Consider the following 19,060-nt stretch of genomic DNA (forward strand, 5'->3'; position numbering starts at 1 on the left):
TCACCAGAAGTCTTAGAAATGAACAAAAGAAGGGGACATTAAATATGTGATCATTTCATTCAAGCCTGAGCTCTGCACAGGCAGATGCTTTTCGGAAGAAAAAAGAAGTACATTTATTTCTATCCCAATAAATGAGTCCTTTGTTATGTGCCCTTTACATCTCAGAAATGTGGCCCAAGCTGATCACACCCACAAATTTGAAAATGCCATTCTAGCAAAAACATCACCAAATTAATTACAATCAAGTACTATACATAATTCAAAAGTTAAGATGATTCCCATCAATCCTTTAATAATTCTGTAACCAGAAGATTAAAGCAAATAAAAAGGAAAGTTTCTTGATTCTCACTTCTCTATGAGACTTCTGTTCCCTGGATTTATCTCATGAGGTCAGCACATCACTTGGGGGAAGTTTCTTAAACGAACACCTAGAATAAAATTACAATAACAAAGGCCAGCTTAGGTGAGATTGTTAGAAGCATGCTGGCCTGATTCAGTAGCTTGGGTGTTGTTTCCGGACACCAGCTTCTTAATTTGTCCTATTCAAAATGAACAATTAATGCATAACCACTTGTAAATGAGAAATCTGCAAATACTGTCCAACTCTACAAAATGTTTCCAAGAATTGCAGGCATCTTGCTGTGCTGTCCCCATTTCCCTTGGGAGGTGGAGAGGGTCAGGCTGACCATCTAGTATATGGGGAAATAAAGTCAAAGGAAGCTCAGGTGTGTTCATGTGTGTTCATGTGCATGAGTTAATTTCATAGAATGAATTCAGGAGCCATATCATGAATCTCAAAGAGAGTAAAAGGGGGAAAAAAAAACATTCCATGACCCTTTCCAACCATAAATAAATTCTTATGCAAACATATTTCAAAACATGAGCAAGAGTGTGCAACCATTCGAATGAGGTTTTATCCATCAAAGGGAAGGTCATTTTTTCATACCTTGGACTCTGTTGTGGCAGAAGATGAAACCGTCATCCATGGAATTGGGATCATGTAGGTTATGGCTCCTGGAAGATGGATTAAAAAAGAAATAAATTCCTACTTCTTATTCATAGGAAAATGGAATATTCTCAAGAAAGAAATTCAACAACTAAATATCATGGTGTGACTTATTTTATAGATGGACTGTATTTGTGATTTTGTAAAATTGGCATGCATTTGATCTATCAAAGCTAACAAATTGAATTTTTTATGTTGGTGTTTTTCTTCCTTGATACACCAAGCAGTTTATGATGCACAGATCCTTTCTGAAATTCCATGTTCTGAGTGGTTGGGTGAGGACCATTTTATAAAATTTCCTGAAATAAATAGCATTCTTTTCATTTTGCTCTTGTATTTTGGGGCAAGTGATCTCATCTAACACTTGGAAATGTCAAAACGACCTTATTTTTCTGTTAAGCACAGCAGAACCTCTATACATGTCAATATATCCTATATTCATAATTGTCCATGGCTGTGCATTGGATCGGTAGACATCCCCTAACATAAGTTGAGCCTCAGAAAGTTTTATGTCATACTTTTCTTTATGTTTCCTTAAAATTAAGGGATATCTTTTCTCTTGATTCTTTTTTATTAACACAAGTAATGTGATCACTTGGAAATACATATATATGGTTTATATGCCACCATTGTTAGTGTTTTACATATAAATATAAACATACACCTATATTTTACAGTTTTAAGATCACATTGTGTGCATAGCTTTGCTTTTGTTTTTTTCTTTCATTCACTTAATGTTATAATGGGAGCATTTTCACATGGTATTGAATATTCTTTGAAAACATGCCTATAAATGCAATAGGCATGTAAATTATTTAGAATGTCACATATATTTTATAATACACAGCAAAGTCTAGTCGATTTGTTAAAAAAAGGAAAATTTCATGAAATCAGTTAATTGAGTGGGGAAATAATATGTAGTTAGTATGGTATTAAATCAACAACAATGCAATTTAATCAAAAGTTTGGCTTTTCAACTGCTGTTGTAATGTATACTTGCATCTGGTGACCTTCAGGGTGACTTTTTTGCTAAGAATCAATCAGTTATGACATTTCATTTTAATCAGAGTTCATGTGCAAACAGGCAGAGAACTGGGGATAAACAGAGAGTGAGATTAAGGTTGGAAGGGTTATGCCCTGGAACATCCTGATAACTGGGTTTCTCATGAACTTCATGCAAGGTATGAAATTTTGGGATATGAAGAAAAGGTAAACCCAAGATAGAAAACAAATAGTTCCTCAATGGGTTAGGTGGATAAAGATATTTTTTTCTAAAGAAGTGACTATTTTATAATATTTGACTAGTTTTGTTTTCCTAAGTGAATTTGGTTCCAACCTTGTCATCCTATACCAGATACCGTTTGTCATGGCTTGGAGTTATATACCCCAGAAAGCATAGTCTTGCTCTTAATCCATTCCTGTGGATGTGAACCTATTGTAAATGAGACCTTTTGGGGAGATTACTTCAGTTAAGGTGAGGTCCAACTGAATCAAGATGGGACTTAATCTTATTACTGGGAGCCTGTATAAGCAGAATGAAATTCAGAGAGAGAGAGAGAGAGAGCCACAGGCAGCAGCCAAAAACTGGAAGTTAACAGAACTAAGAGAAAGGAAAAGCCAGGAGAGGCCATCATGTGCATTGCCAGGTGACATTATAGCTAAGAGTTAAGGATTACCAGCAGCCAGCCCCAAATGGCACAGTGTTTTGGGAGAAACATCACCTTGATGACACCTTGATTTTTTATTTCTCCTAGCCTCAAAACCGTGAGCCAATTAGTTCCCATTGTTTAAACCAACCCATTGCATGGTATTTGTTTTAGCAGTTGGGAAACTAAAACACATTTCTACCAAGAATCAAGTTCTAGTTAAGTCTTTCATGCTTTTTCTTATTTGAATTGGCTCGCTGGTCATTCCCACCTTTAAAATATCTCTTACCAAAATGGTCTCTAGCATATTTAAGTTGCAGAAATCTGGCATTTCAAATGAGAGGTTATGCCTTATTTAATAAGTAGAGTCTTAATGTTATCAATTATCATTAATAATTATCATGGATATTTAAGGGGGGAGTGCAACAAAATCCGAGTTTATATTTAGAGGTCAACTTGGAAGTTTTATCCCATATCATCATATTGAATTTTTTCCTGATTTTCACTGATTTGTGATTTGTTACACTTTGACCTTTAGCTTTCTTTTTAAGGCTGAAAGTTACAATTTTTCCTAATTTAGAAGATTTGGGGTTGCATTTCCTTCACACTTATAACCAGTCCATTAGTGCTCATGCAGGGTGAACTAAAAGGGAGTTAGTTTCATAGGGTGACAAGTTGAAACATACAGAAGGTTGGGAGAATGTTTATTAAATGGCTCTTTCTGACCTGAGAACACATTATGTCCTTGGAAGCAACTCCCATGAAAACAGACACACAGTAAGTCAACCTCTACGTTTCTCTTTTTCTTCTCCCATCTCAGATTGGGCAGCTCAGATGTGTGCCAGGTATCTGCCCCAGCGCAACCCTCCCTGCATTTGTCATTGTGGCCCATTGTTAGCCAACGGAAGCTCATGATTCAGCAGGTACTTGACGTGTGGTTTCTTAGGAAACAGCTACCAGGCACCTGAGCAATTCATCGCCAACTGACCACATCTCCAATCAACAAATGCTTCCCATAAAGGAGCAGCCATCTCTCAACAAGAATTGCAAAGTTGGCTGGGGTGCTGGAACTAATGATGAAATGAAATACTCAATCTGGTTGCTCTCCCTCCTCCTGTCCCAAGATGTCTTAGGCATTCACTTGAAAACACAAGTTAGTTTCTGGGCATTTTTTTCAAATTAGGTTACCGTGGGTAAACAGGCCAAAAGTGTCTGCAATAGCCACAATTAAAAATTTTCTGGATTTTTACCTCTGATTACTTCTTCAAAGCCACTCAAATAAAAAGGACAATCATTAAGCACCCAACATCCATGCATGCTTTCATATCCATAAGATTTTGTGCAAACACTGAGGATGCAAAGTCTAATAAGATCTGACCTGCAACAACTCATAGTGTAGAGATAACAATGGCTTTTAATTTAGTAAAATGTCCTAAAATAGTAGACTTCACATAGAAGTAGGGTGCTATGAAAGACAGAATGGGTATGAGGGTAGAAATTGAACAAGCGTCCACAGGGAAGGTAGGACAAATGGAGTTGGGTTTTAGAGAGTGAACAAGAGTTTGGTGGAGAAGAAGGTCAAGTCAATATCTGTCGTGGAGAACCACATGTTCCTCTGTTACTGCTCTTTGGGATCCCTTCTTCACAGCTAAGGTAGGTACAATCCCATTGTTTTTGATCTCCAAGGAAACTCTAGTAGCACTTAGAGGCACAAGTATGTTTAGTTACATTTTAGAAATTACACTTTTTAATTAGTACATTTTTACTACCTTTTTAGTTACTACATTCAGTAACATTGTTTTGTTACTAAAATCATCTTGCCATAACCTTCAAGAGTGGTTTCACTTTTTCAATTTGATGTTTCTAGGTGAAAATGGCCCTTTCTTCAGCCACCAAAACTCGGCAGTGTCAGTGGGTTTCCTAGTGTCTGCCTCAGCCTGCGCCATTGAGTAACAGGCTTTTTTCCAGGCGGTCTCCTAGCAATTCAATTTTCCTCTCCCACGACAGCTGGGACACTCTTTCCAACTCATTCACTGCCATCCAGCAGCTAGACCGGGAGTTAGACTCAATTACACTTTTTGATACTTTACTAATCTTCACTTCCTCCAAGTTACTTGTTTTTTTGCAATTCTGCTTCTACTCTATCCCTGCCTCCTTAGCATTACAAAATCTAGCACTTCTTTAATGCTGGGAACTAGGGTTTGTGGTCTGATGCCTAAATACGAGGGAGAAGGAGTTGTTTCCCGTGTTTGTGTTGGTTGCAGACAAGTAACCCTACTCTCCTCCTGACTCATCTGTAAACCTTCACTGAAAGGTGTGAGAAGTGATTATGGGAGTAGCCCAGTTCCACAAACTGTGGTACGTGTGTCCCCTTCTTCCTCACTTCCCCTTCTCTTTCTTTTGTCCTTGCATCTGCGTATCTACTGGAAGGGGCCCAGAAAGAAAGACTGTGGGGAGAGGGTTGGAGGAAAAACATTCAGTTCTCCCTTGTTCACAGTAGAGATTGGTGTTTGCAGAAAGTTTAAGTTCGAGGAGTTTGTACTGTCAGGGAGGTAGAGTCATTGATGAAGCCTTGTTTGTGATTATCACAGAAAACTGAGTTGACTGAACACATTACTGAGTTCTGAGTTGGGCTGAGATTGAGGTTGTTCTGGGAAAGGACTATATCTTGGGGCTACAGAAGAGTGTGCAGAATTCAAGCCCTCCCCCCACTAGGCTGCAGATGACTCCCCTGCTCGAGTTCGGGGAGCTCTGCAGAATAGCCCAGGCTCTGTCTGGGCCCCTCTCCTCCAATTTGGGGTCTTTTCTTGCATTCAAAGTAGTCTTCCCCCATTATTTTTTGGTAACTTTCTGTGTAAGTCATCTGCAATTCAAATCCAGGGCAAACTTTGAGACTGAAAAAAAGTATAAATGCAAATCTGAGCTTAGCTATTTAGCATAAGGGAAGATGTGAGAGGTAGCACGGGCTTATGAGCAGCCCACTGTGACAGACAGGATGCACTCCACTGTGCCCTCCTCAGGAGAACCTCTTCTTTCGTTGCTTTGGTCCGGTTCTCCATATCCAGCAACTAAAGCATCTTCCCCCCTGTCCTTCCTGCCCTAGCACTTCGGAAAGCCCATGAGGACACTGCGAAGACTTGGCTCTGCTGGTCTCACCTCCAAGCCCAGGACGCACAGCCTCCCTCAGAATCCAAGTAGGGCTCTTCAGGGCACCAATCCTAGAACATTCCTTTCTCCTCGTGACTGCCATCTGCTTGTGCTCTAACCCAGAGTCTGGGTCCCTTTAATTGAGCAAACTAGTGCCGTTTGACAGATATAACTTGTATCAGTAGATGGACGGATGACAACAAACATTCAAATGTCACTCTGTGTGTTCAACTCCTCACTTTTTGAGAATTTTCATTCTGATCACACAAAGTGAGTACAGAGCGAAGAAGACTCATCATTGATTAAACACTATGATTTTACTCTTTTAAGTTAATTCACAAATTCTAATCTTAATGAACTTTTCTTAGAGTTAAAGAGAGGCTATTTAAGTACTGTGACTTGTCAATCATTTTAATGGAAAGGGTGTCTGTACAGATGATAAAAAGCCGCAATTGGTTTGAGATTTTATTTTGGTTGGTTCATGTAGAAGCAGAGTATGAAATTTACAAGTATCTTTCAACAGATCAGAAAATCTGCCCTGGCCAGATATTTTCCACAAGAGAGGATGCAGGATTTATGTAATGCCTGGTAACAAGGTGGAATATTTGAAATGAGAACTGTACCAAAGTCCCCAAGAGGTCTTGACTTGGGGTGCATGCAGGGGACAATTAGCAAATGCCTTCAGCGAGGTTAGAATCACTGGACGGTAGGATGTGGGGTCTTTGCCTATGAATGAATTCTAGAATCAAGTTTCTTCTAAAAAAAGTGGGGATAAGAAATGAAGTGATTATTTAGGCAATTCCTAAAGGAACACGCTTTGAAAAAGGTTCTGTTTAACTGTCTTAGAAGCTAGCTTTGCCTTATTATAGTGGGTTTGACCATAGAGAAAAAAGGAAAATGTAATAGAAGGGATTAGAAAACACTCACATCTTGGGAAAACAAATGTCAAAATTCAATAGATTATATTTCTCTCAATTTTCTGTTGAAACACCTCTCATATTTTGTATTTTATTTTCACTCCAGCTGATTCCCCATTGAAATGACCAAAAATCTAGATAACATTTTAATTCCCTTTTGGGTCACATGGAGCAAAAGAAGAAGGAAAAAAAAAATTGTGGACTGGATTTGACATATATAGTTAGGCAAAAGGCAGACCTACTAAAAGCTAAATGCAGTGCTTATTTAAAATGTCCTAAGGTGAAGACCTTGCCAGCAAGCTTTTATTGCTGAGCTGCAACCCTGTGTGAGAAGTGGGCTTATAATGGAAATGCCGATGCACCACCTTAATTATCAGATTGCCACTGGGCACCAGCATAATGAAGGAATTTTCTTATTTTTGCACAGTGAATACTAATTGCGGTGGGAGAGCCGGGGGCTTGCCTCTCTGCAGTAAAACGACGCCATCTACAGGAATGAACAGCAAAGCCACAGGAGGGGGCTTTTGCAATGAGAACAAACAAGGCAGAGGTTTCTAGCCCTTGGATGGCTGGTCTGCCCTTGGACTTTTAACTCAAAAAGGAAAAAAACAAAACAAAAAACACACCACTCCAGATTGCACTCTGCTGTGTTACCAGCACAGCTGGTCAGCAGATGGAGTTCAGGGTGTAGCAGGTAACGCTCAACTTCTCTGAATCCACCTCCACGGATTCTTTCTTATCGGGCAGAATCTACAGAGAACTGACAGTGATCAAACCTGCCAGAGCAGGGAGAAGGGAGGGAGGGAGCAAGAGAGAAAGAGGAAAGAGGGAGAAGGGGGTGAAGGAAAGGAAAAGGGAGGGAGCAGAGAGAAGAGGGATACAAGGGTCCCTTGGAGACCCATATGTGGGCGCCTTCCGGTGCATGGTATAAAATGCCACCTTTGGTCTCCACAGGCAGCCCCCTGTGTGCACAAAAGGAGCAGGAAACCCAGGCCAAGTGAAGTGTCTCAAACGATGCAGCCTCAGGGCAGGTCCCTCCGCTTCCTCAGGGCTTTTCTTCAAATAAAGGGCCATCTATGGAAAGAAGGGTGGCTGTTCTAAAAGAGGAGGGGACTTGCTGCATTTACAGAAATTTTCCAATAGTGTTAACAGAACCCACAGGCAGACTGGACAGCGGCTCTTCCCACCCCAGCAAAACCTTCCCAATAGACAGACGTGGAGAAAAAACACGCACACATCTCCTCGCCCACCTCCACACAACCTTCCCCTGCCCCACACATGCACATACACATACACACACCCTCATCCTCATACACGTGCCATCATACACACACACTCTCAAACACACACACACACTCTCACATGCACACATACACCTTTACATACACACACAACTTCACTCTCATACACACGCGCACTCACTCTCACATGCACACGTACCCTTACCCTCAGACACACACACTCCTTCACAGCACATACCCTCCCCCTCACAAACAGGTACCCTCATATACACACACTCCTTCACCCTCACATATTCACACTCCACACATACTCCTCCACCCTCACTCACACACATTCACACCTCTCTCACACACTCATGCACACTCCATCACACACACTCCCTCCCTTCATACACACTCCATCACACACACACTGACACCCTCTTGTGCATGCACAACCCTCCCTCATACACACCCCCCTCACATACTCCACACACACTTGCACCCTCACTTACACACACCCTCACACACACACACACACACACTCCCTCTCACTCACACACACCCAATCACACAGAATTCTGGTTTAAATTCTTGCCTCCCTCCTCACTTCCGTGCCTTCAAAATACGACTGCCTCGGGCACCTCAAATGCAAGTGAAGATACCAGGATGCAATGCTGCTGAGGAACCGTCTCAGGGAAGAGAGGCCCTTTTCATCAACCAGGGAAAGCTTAGTCCCGGCTGTGTGTTTCATGGGAAATCAGTGCATTCGGTGACGGGTGACAGTTCAGTCCTGAAAACGCGCCCGCCTGTACTGCCGTCGCGCCTGGAGCGCAGATGAGCAGCTCTGCACGGATGTGGGGCCGGAGGCGAGTCCGGCGCGTCCAAGCCGCTGGGAGCTCCGGCTCAGGAGTGCAGCACGTGAGTGGTTCTCAGACGGAACTGGAAGAAGGTGAATAAAAGCGTTAGTCATTGTAATGGCCAAGTGGGCTCACCACATAAGGTCCAGGAGAAGGAAGACACCAGCCATTCTGCGGAGCCAGCCTGAAATACGGACTCCGCTGTGCTGTCTCTACACCACCAGCCTGAGTTGACCTAAGTTTTCAGCAGATCGGCTGAAATAATGGGCCAAGGAGTCAGGGATTGGAGCTGACTACCCGCCCCTCACTTGGGTCAGCTTCTCCAAATAAGGGGCCAGCGGAACATCTCCTCTAAAGGGAGAAAGAGAGTATAGGCCTGTTAGCATTGAGATCTAAGATGGAAGCTCTCAAATCAGGAACAAGACCGGTGCCTCGGAAAATGTGTGCTGACCTGCCATGGATTCTCATTGAGGCTTGTCTCCTCAAGGGGAAAAGCTGTTTAGAGACCTGCTCTTTGAATTGCATCCAGAATGGAGTGAGATTTCTATTTCTTCCATTGAGCTTTTAGGGGAGGTTTTGGCTTTAAAAGTTTGTCTCTTGTTTTTTGTTTTTTTAGACTGCTCAAAGCAGATGCCATAAAAGTGTTTGGCTTTAAACAATGACAGTTTTTCAGCTTCCGAGCTTACAGTTTTGAGGCCATGAGACTGTCCAAATCAGGGTATCATCAAGGCGACACTTTGTTCTTGAAGACCAGCTACCAGCAATTCTCGTCTCCTCTGCCACATGTCAAGGCATGTGGCTGTGTCTGCTGGTCTCTCCCTTCTCTTCTAGGATTTGTTATTTCAGCTCCTTGCTTCTGTCTGTCTGTCTTTCCCTCTTATTCCATTTATAAAGCACTCCAACAAGAGGATTAAGACCCTTCCTGAATGAGGTGGGTCACACCTTAACTGAAGGAGCCTCACCAAAAGGTGGTACTTACAATGGGTTCACACTCACTGTGTGAGAACTCACCTCTATCCGTGTTTTTCAAATACGATTCCTTAATTTTACCATAACACAAAGCTAGTCGGAGAGGATGGCGGAAAGAATGACTAAAGAGTTATGGAAAACGTTTTTATTGCATAGGAAACCAAGTCTCTTGGAATTTGAGGTTCACACTCACTAAGGAGAAACCACTCTGTCTCCTGTGAGGAGGCTGACACTATTTGGATCAGAACTTTCCAGAATATGTACAGGTAGTCCTTGAAAAAAACTTTAGCAATCACATGAATTTGGAGATGCGGGTTAACACGAAGTTAACCCTGTTGCTCGGATGCAGAACTTGTCAGAGCCTTTAGCATACTGACATGCCTGTAATGTTCCAAGTGAAGGCTGTGATTAAGGGTTCTGCCCAAAGCATTTAACAAAGAACACTGTGCTGATCATAGGAAGGGATGGCCAAGATAAAAGGGCTGATGTGGCTGGACTGGTGCCTAAGGGGCTGCCTGTGGGACTGTATTCTCCCCAAACATTTAATGACCAAATGCTTTCTGAGGAATTATTAATAACATAACACAGAGCATGGAGCACATGCTGATACAAGGGAAGAATGAAATGCATTGATTTGCCCTGACAAACCAGAAGAGAAAAGTGAGCCAAGAATGTCAGCCAACTTGCAGCAGGCACACAGATACCTAGGGGGAATAGATCCTTTTGCAGGGGACCAGGAATTTCTTGAGAAGTGGGGTAGGGGGAGAAGTTGTTACAAGGGGTCCATGAATCCATACGGACGTCAAGCGTCATCAATAGTCTGCATAAATAATATATCTTGCGATAATATGTACTACTACATTTCAAACATAAATGCTGCTGTGTTTGATAAATTATAATTAATGCAAACATTTTGCTTAATTGACAGTAACTGTCCATCTTCTTGGTCTTAAGCTGTGATATGCCCCAGAAAAGATCATATTCTTTTAATCCATTCCTTTGGATGTAGATCTGTTGTAGGTGGGACCCCCCTTTTTATTTTTATGTGGGCAGACACTGGGAATCAAACCCTGCTTTTCGGCATGGCAGGCGAGAACTCTGCCAGTGAGCCACCATGGCCCTCCCAGTGGGACCTTTTGAGTAGTTTATTTCAATTGGGATGTGACCCATGTTACTAAAGGTGGGTTTTAATCTTCTTCCTAGAGTTCTTATAAGAGGATAAAAAACACCAGAGAAGCTGAATGAGGATGCCACTAAAGCCAGAAGCGGGAAGCAGCAAAACCTGGGAGAGAAGGACCAGCAGACCTCACCATGTGCCTTCCCAGGTGGCAGAGGAGCCCAAGCTCACCAGTAGCCGGTCTTCACAGAGAATGCATCACTTTGTTAATGCTTTGAGGTGAGCATTGTTATGGCCTCAGAACCGTAAGCTTATAAGTTTATAAATCCCTATTGTAAAAGCCAATCCACTTCTGGTATATTGCATTTCATTAGTTTTAGCAAACTGAAGAACTCTTTTAGGTTTCTTCTCAATAGATGAATAAAAGTAGAGCTATATTATGGGCAGGTTCTCAAACATGTACAATTTCATTGTTGAATAAGTAATAAAATCACATGGTTCAAAAATCAGAAAATATAAATAGGGAGAGAATGAAAATATTTGCTTCTCATCCTTGCCGCCCACCTGCCATGCCACTCCTTACCTCTTCATGGCTAATCCTTGTTCTTAGTTTCTTATGTAACTACCCAGGTATTGGTTTATTTATCTGGCTTTGCTTACAGAAGAAAGGTTAAATACAGAGTTATATCTTTGCCTTTCTTACAAAATTAAGTAGTGCATTTTAGACATTATTCTCATTTTTTAAAGATGTAGTACAAATGCATTACTATATTTCCTTTCTGTTGAAAAGGACTCCTTCCCCCTCATACACTCCCTAATCACTGCCTAAATCTCCCTGAACTGTACACTGTTAACAGAGCAATTGCTGTTAACCCACACCCCATACATCCAAAGAAAACTTCTGGGAAAGCTGTAGGGAGGGGCCTTGGCATGGACCTGAGCACCTTTATCTCTCTTTGTGATTGTAATCCTTCAAGGTTAGGCTGTGACCTTCTGCTACCCAGGCAACAACAAGATATCAAAAAGCCCTGAATCCCAGAGCTGACAGAGGAGCCCATCTTTTAGTTCCCAGCTGTAGTAGGGCAGAGGGTCACCCATGGGGCGAGAGTTACCACTCAAACTGGTCTAGATGAGTTGGCATAAAAGATTGCATTGAGAAATGTCAGGTACTTACAATGTCCCAGGGTCTTAGCCACCATGGCCGATGGTCTGGGATGGTGGCACCATGTGCACACTATTCTCCAGCTGATTTAGAAAGGACAGGTAGCAGTTCCACCTGCAGGACCTTAGGTTGGGCGTGGTTGATGGAAACTGCACTAGTTTCCTGTTAATCGTGAAAATCTTAGAAGAGCTTCTAAAATATAGATCCTTGGACTCCACCCAGACCCATGTAATTCTAGTCCCCAGGAGTTGGGGCCAGGCTATATGTGTCTAACGTGCCTCCAGGTGATCCGGTGATTCCCCAGGAAGGAGGGTGGCCAGGTAGGCCTCATAGATGCTGTGATCCAAGAAAGGAAGAGAGCAAGGAGTAGCCCTCCTCCGAATACATTGGCAGAGTTTGGTTGAGCCTCCTTTGGGGACAACTTTGATCATAATCATCTTCATTTCTGATTCTCTTTGGTTTCCAAGCAAATAGAATCACTTAGAACCAGAGGGGAAATGCATTAAAGCGGAGCGGGTGAGAGTTCCTTAACTGAGAACAATGAATATGACAGAGAATATAATTTTCTTGAGCTGGGTAGAATGCAAAGAAAATTCAAATTTGGATGAAGCCAAACTCTCTGACCACCCCACTCTCTGAAGGGCATCTATCAGGTACCCCTCCCCCTCTGCCTCAGTTTGCCACTCTCATCTTTTGGTCATTTTAGAACCCAGTGTGTGTAGAGCTCGCCCAAAGGAAAATGAAGGTAGTTCAGCGTCAAGAAGAAATTACCATGGACAGGGGTGGGAGTAGCCATGGCCTTTATCAGAAGGAAATGAGAAGATTTAGGGATGTGAGTGTATGTCAAAACTATAGGGACTGTGGAATTATATGTGATCAAAAATACAAACAAAGAGAATTCAATAGTTAGGACAGCCCCACCCCATTCTCAACCAGGGCTACTTTTTGTGAGTTAAGTGTAGGTTGACTAATTACAAAAATGGCCCTAATTTTCCGTATCTTCCTTTGTTTACCCTACCCACAATGTGACGTTGCAGCACTTCCTATCAAGATGTGGAGTCTGTTTCTTCTTCCTTTGAATTAGGGCTGGCCTTGTGACTCACTTTGGCCAGCAGAATGTGTTAGAAATGTTGCAAGTTCAGATCCAAGTGTAGCCTTAAGAAAAATTTTGTGCTCTTACATACTTTCTTGGAATTAAGCTATTGCCATGGGACACACTCAGGTTAGTCTGTTGGAGAATGAGAGGCCATATGGAGCTAAGCTGAGTCAGCCCAGTGGTACCAGCTGAGGTCGCAGACACACGAGAGAATCCAGCCAAGATCAGCAAAGCTGACTGGCAGCTGACCCTACAGTTGACTGCAGACACAGAGCAAGTCCATCTGCCAGCAGAAGAGCTGTCAGCTGACCTGCAAACCTGTGTTCTAAATAAATGTTTATTGTTTCAGGCCAGTGGGTTTTGTGGTTATTTGCTATGCAGCATTTTGTGGTAATAGATAATTGCTACTAAATGTAAATGGGCCAAATGTTAAGGTAGGTCGACAATGGTTCCAAGCACAACTGGAAGATACAAACCCCCTGGATCCAAACTACAGTCCTACCAAAACTATTGGTTCAGTGGATGGGCTTTTAAATTAGAAGGGCCTAACTGTATATTTGGTCTTTGATACTTGGTAGCAGTAATCATGTTACTTTGCCTATCATAGCTAAATTTTAAACAAATGAAAAATGGGAACAATAAAAATTCTTATTTCATATGTTGTTGATGCCGACTGTATTTGATAAAGCAAATAAAGAGCCTAGCTCTGTGTCCGGCACATAGGAAGTATTGCCTAACAAGCACTATTAGTTACCACACAACTGTTCGTCACATAGTTAGTGCTACTAAATATTACTAAAGAGGTACATCTTTCAGGAATATAGAGTTAATAGAAACAAAATAAATAAATAATTTTTGCATATGTCTGTACAGGCCACAAAACACTTTGGCATATAATCCTTAGATAGGTAGTCGGTGAACATGTCTAGTTTGAATATCTGTCTGCTGAGTTCCCACACCCCTCTCTTTCAAGGGCCTATCCCTTGGTTCTGCGTTGCTTATGCCCACATCTCTCACTCTACTGAGCAATTTCCAATACCGTATCATTATAATTTAGTTCGTTTCATCAAAAAAGCACACGTACAAACTAGAATTGTCAAAGAATTGTGTACACTCATTCTCTTAACCTCCTCACTCCAGTCTTCAAACAGCTCTGATCTGGTTTGTCCTCATCACACCATGAAAATAAAACAGCTCTTGTCAAGGTTACCAGCCAACCTCCAGGACTCTAAATCTAATGGACGTTTTCTTGTCTTCATCATTTTGGGGCTTTCTATGGCCTTCAACACCATCTCCTTGTAATGCCCCCACCCTTCCTTCTCTGATGCCACATTTTGTGGTTTTCCTACTGTCTTAATGACTTCTTTTGAGTCTCTTTTACTGTGTTAAATATTCTGTGCTCAGAAAGTTTATCCCTGAACACATGATCAGAATTATCCTCGTTCTCCTTGTGAATTTCTATCGTTATATCTGATTTACTTCTTTTATGACATTTAGCAGACTCCATCACTATTTTAAGGTATTTGTATTCATATGACTTGTCTGTCGCTAATCTTGAATATACAAGCTGGAACCATAGTATCCAACAGTCCCCATGGAACCTGGCATAAAGTAGCTACACTCAGTAATATTTTTGAATAAGTGATTGGTAAAGAGTCATTTTCAATATGACCCACATTTTACTAAGAGCTAGGTATCTTTCCGATTACCTGCAAAATTGTTCACACTTCACATATTCTTCAATCAATTTGTTTTTCTGAATAATAAACTTAGCGAACACACATCATTTGGCAGGCATCAGAGTAGTAATTGATTCAGACAGGAATCATCTATGAATGTTAAAACGAGTGAGTGAAAGTTTGATAAGAACAAGATAATCTCAAAGCATGGCTCCAAAAAATATTTATTGATTATAGAGGGAAAAAGAGTAACTTGACAGTGGAGGAACCTGATACCACTTTACCCGCATGATCAAATTTAACGTCACTAGTAACTGGATGAACCACCACTATGTGCCTCTTGGAACAATGCATTGAGAAAGACAGGACATCACTTCTGTAGTTTTTCTGGAAAAAAAAAAAAAGCAACAATTTAATCCAGTCAAGAGGAAACATCCACAAGTCCCAAATAAGGATTATTTTACAAAATAACTGGGTTGTCCTCTTCAAAAGCATCAAAGCCATAAAAAAGAGGACAAACTGAAGGACTGTTCCAGATAAAAGGAGAATGAGGATGTGTGATGCATGAGTATGGATTGTATTCTAGACCGCAGTACTTTTCTTTGTTGGAATACAAAGAATGGTGTTGGGACAATTTGCAATATACTGATAAGGACTTTAACGTGGATAAAGTATTGTATCACAGTTAATTTTCTGATTTTTAAAAAGTGTGCTATAATTCTATAAGAGATTATCCTTGATCATGGAAAATACATATTAAAGTACTTAGGGGTAATAGGGCAGGATGCCTGTATATTACCCTCAAATGTAAATGTCCCTAAGATCCCCATACCTTACTGCAATGTCCTATATAAATTCCTATACTTAAGTGTGGGCAGAACTTGTAAATATGATGGCATATCAGTTCCCAGACTAGATTACAAATTAGTTGACTGGAGTTCATCAAAAAAGAGGTGGGCCTGACCTAATCAGGAGAGCCTTTTGACTAAAGGTGACGAGAGATGCCCTCTTGCTCTCTTTGAAGAGGAAGGCGCAAACTGTCATGTTGTGGGGAGAATCGCTTGGTGGGAAATGGCGAGGGGCATCTAGTTATTGAATGCTGTTCCTGCCAACAGGCAGCAACAAAACGAGACTTCCGTCTAGCCCTGCAAGGAAACAATTTCTGCCAACAACCCCATAGCTTGGAAGAGCCAAACCCAATGACGGATGGGGCTGCAGTTCTGCTGACTCCTTGACCGCAGCCTTGGGGGCCCTGGACAGAGAAGCCAGATAAGCCGCACCCAGACTCCTGAGCCTTGGAAACTGTGAGGGAGTAAGTGTGTATTGTTTTAAGTTTCTAAGTTTGTGGTCATTTGTTATACCACACAGTAGAAAACGAATACCAACTATAAAGCAAATATGTCAAAATGTTAACTAGGGAATCTTGGAGAACAGTTTACAGACGTTCTCTGTCCAGTTTTTGCAACTTTTCAGTAAATCTGAAATGATTGCAAAACCAAATGTTATCCAGAATATAACGAACACATGTCGGGTTTACTACGAACCAGGTTCTGCTTTAAGCATTTTAAAATATGTTTACACACTCTCAATTCTCTTTAAAAAACTAACAAGCAAGCAAAACCCGTATTCTTATGATAAAGGAACATGGCAGGGACAAGGGAACAGAGGCTCAGGGATTTTACACACAACACGTGTGTTCATTAATGAGAGAGGAGGGATTTGGATCCAACTTTGGAGTTCACGCTCTTAGTTCCAGGCCAGTCCGCGTCAGCAATGCTGAAGTGATACAATACTGCCAGTACAAGATGAGTGTGCCGGAAACCCATGGAGAAGCATTTCTGCTTTAACCTCTCTTTTTTATTCACCTTGCAAGTGTTTGAAGTCACCCTGTGACTATCACATCAAAAGACTCATGTTAATGGACACTATGTTACTACAATAAAAAGTAAAAATATAAAGACTAATTAAAGTGAGAATATTTAAAAAGTCTCCTCTCACTTTCATCTCATAAAATAAAGGACATTTAATATTCAAAATAATCCATGCAATTTAAGCAACAATGCGTTTAGCCTGAATTGATTACTTTTCTATTTTATCAAATGTATTCATATACCATACTTGGCCTTTTCCCAAAAATATAACAAAAGTCTCTTCTGACATATCATGCTGACTTAAACTGTAAGCAGGTAAGATGTTTGACAAGAAGGAAAGCAACTTAGGTTGTGAAATAGAACCAGAAATGAAGAGAGAACATAAAAATAAAAGCATGAATTCAATATACTTAACGAAGGTTGGTCAAAAATGTATCTTTGAACTTTTAATTCTGTACATTTGTCGTATTTCAGGCTTTGGAATAAGATGAAGTCATCTAAACTCCATTGTGAAATCTAGTCTCCTCGAAATCTACGTGACCTCAGCGAGGCAAACAGTGAGTAATTCAAAATATTTTTGAATGAAAGTGTCAGTTTAAGATCCTCAGCATAAAACATACCTACAAAGCCTATTTGCAAAGTAAATTTACTCTGGATTCTTGATACCTATGAAAGTTTTTTCTATTATATTTATTTAAAATTACAACAGTTTACATTAGAAACAAGCTCAAACAATTAAGGTAAAAGATAAATAACTGCATACAGTTTAATTTTACAAAATGCAAACATACATCTTTCATTGTTCCATTATCTGAGTATTAAGCGCCACATAATTGCACAATGCATTTTCAAATATCTAAAAGTCTCTAAAATTAGAGAGTTGACTTTTGTGAAATAACTCTTTATTTTCCTCCATTATTGTACAAATGATTGACCACACAGATTAAATTTAAATCCTAATTGGCCATGTCCCCCCGCAGAGTTCATTTCTCGTTTGTAGCTGAAGGTTGGAGCCTTCTGATGCCCCTGAGCTTAGTCAGGCCTTTATAGGAAACAGAATGGGAGCTCACATTTCCATAGTTTAGGCTGTTCTAGCTGGAAGGGGCTTTGGCGTCCCCTGGGATCATGGTAACCCGATGTTAAGATGTGACTAAGACAATTCAGCTTCCACTTGCCAGAGAGTAATTTAATAGTGCACCTTTCACTCTCAGCAAGGCTGTGGTTTGCAGGACAGTACAGATTGGGGAAATTGAGGTCTGGGTATGTACATTCTCTGACACAGACTCCAGAAGCAGGGATCTGTCATCTGCTCTCACCTCCTGCCTGTGTCTTCAGAGCTGATGTGATTGTATACTGTGATGACACCGGCAAAGGTGGTGGGTAGTGGTGTTTTTTTAACCTCATCACAAAATGAAAAATTCTTCATCACCACTATTACTCGCCAAACCTAAGAAAAACACAGAAGAGAACTCTTTTATGCTTTTTTTGTGTATGTCTTTAATTAAAAAAGCAATATGTGCTTGGCCAATACATTGGAAAACACAGATGCAGAAAAAGGAAAACAGCTCAAATAAACTCCCTTCCCTCTGAAACAGTTGACAGTCACCAATTGCAAAGTCCCATAGGAGCTGCAGAAAGTAATTCTAATTCACAAGGGTAAGAAATATTTTCACAGTGTGTTTAACATCTAGAAACCTGACCCCATGGCTTAGAATTATTTCTGAAACATTATTCCCCTCAGCTCAATTTCTTCTAATCACAGCTCTCTGATTTAATTACAGGGGAAGAAGGAAAGAGGAGTAGAGTTCAACTGTTGCTATGCTGTAGAGTTGGAGGATGGAGTTGGGGGGAACCTCAGGTAATACCAGGGCTGCGTGGTACCCACCCTCGCGGGCTCATCTTGGAAGACCTGCTGTCAGCCACCACAGAGGAGAGGAGGAGGAGCCCCTCCCAGAGAACAGTCTTGGGCTCACCTAACCCTAATGCCTGCCTCCTAAACTGGGCTGGGAGAAAAGTATCTTATTTCACCATTGTTCTGCCAGGACTGAACATAATGTGAAGCATTCGATACATTTTTATTGAATGAGTTGATGAGTCTAGTTTTTCACAAGTTGTTGATGTTGGCACTGGGCTGGTTCTAGTCTAAGTTAAACTGATACTTCGAGGTGGTTGGGAAAGTTTGATGACTTCCTCCAAATGTGTGTGGTTGTCTGATTTTTCTACTTTCTGGGGTACAGAGATGAATGAGAAAGGACCTTGTTTCCTAGGACTGCTGAGTCCCATAAATGCCAACTCCCTGAGATGTAGTGTGGTACCAGGAAGTTAGAAGTCAAGGGGTCAAACTTGGATTTGTGATCTTGGACCAGTAAC

General features: G+C 41.1%; 1 long non-coding RNA gene across 2 annotated transcripts; it reads left to right on the top strand.

Annotated features, from left to right (window-relative positions):
* Window positions 1-3,616: 3,616 nt before the first annotated feature.
* LOC143684070 (uncharacterized) lies at window positions 3,617-18,726 on the top strand. Of its 2 annotated transcripts, XR_013175835.1 has the most exons (6): window positions 3,617-4,305; window positions 5,756-5,846; window positions 10,969-11,161; window positions 15,935-16,131; window positions 17,165-17,247; window positions 18,472-18,726. It is a non-coding gene; the product is annotated as an uncharacterized LOC143684070 (long non-coding RNA). The 2 variants fall into 2 exon arrangements; XR_013175833.1 differs by lacking the exon at window positions 5,756-5,846.
* The last annotated feature ends 334 nt before the right edge of the window (window positions 18,727-19,060 follow it).

Source organism: Tamandua tetradactyla, chromosome 1 (genome assembly GCF_023851605.1).
Source record: "Tamandua tetradactyla isolate mTamTet1 chromosome 1, mTamTet1.pri, whole genome shotgun sequence".
Lineage (NCBI taxonomy): Eukaryota > Metazoa > Chordata > Mammalia > Pilosa > Myrmecophagidae > Tamandua > Tamandua tetradactyla.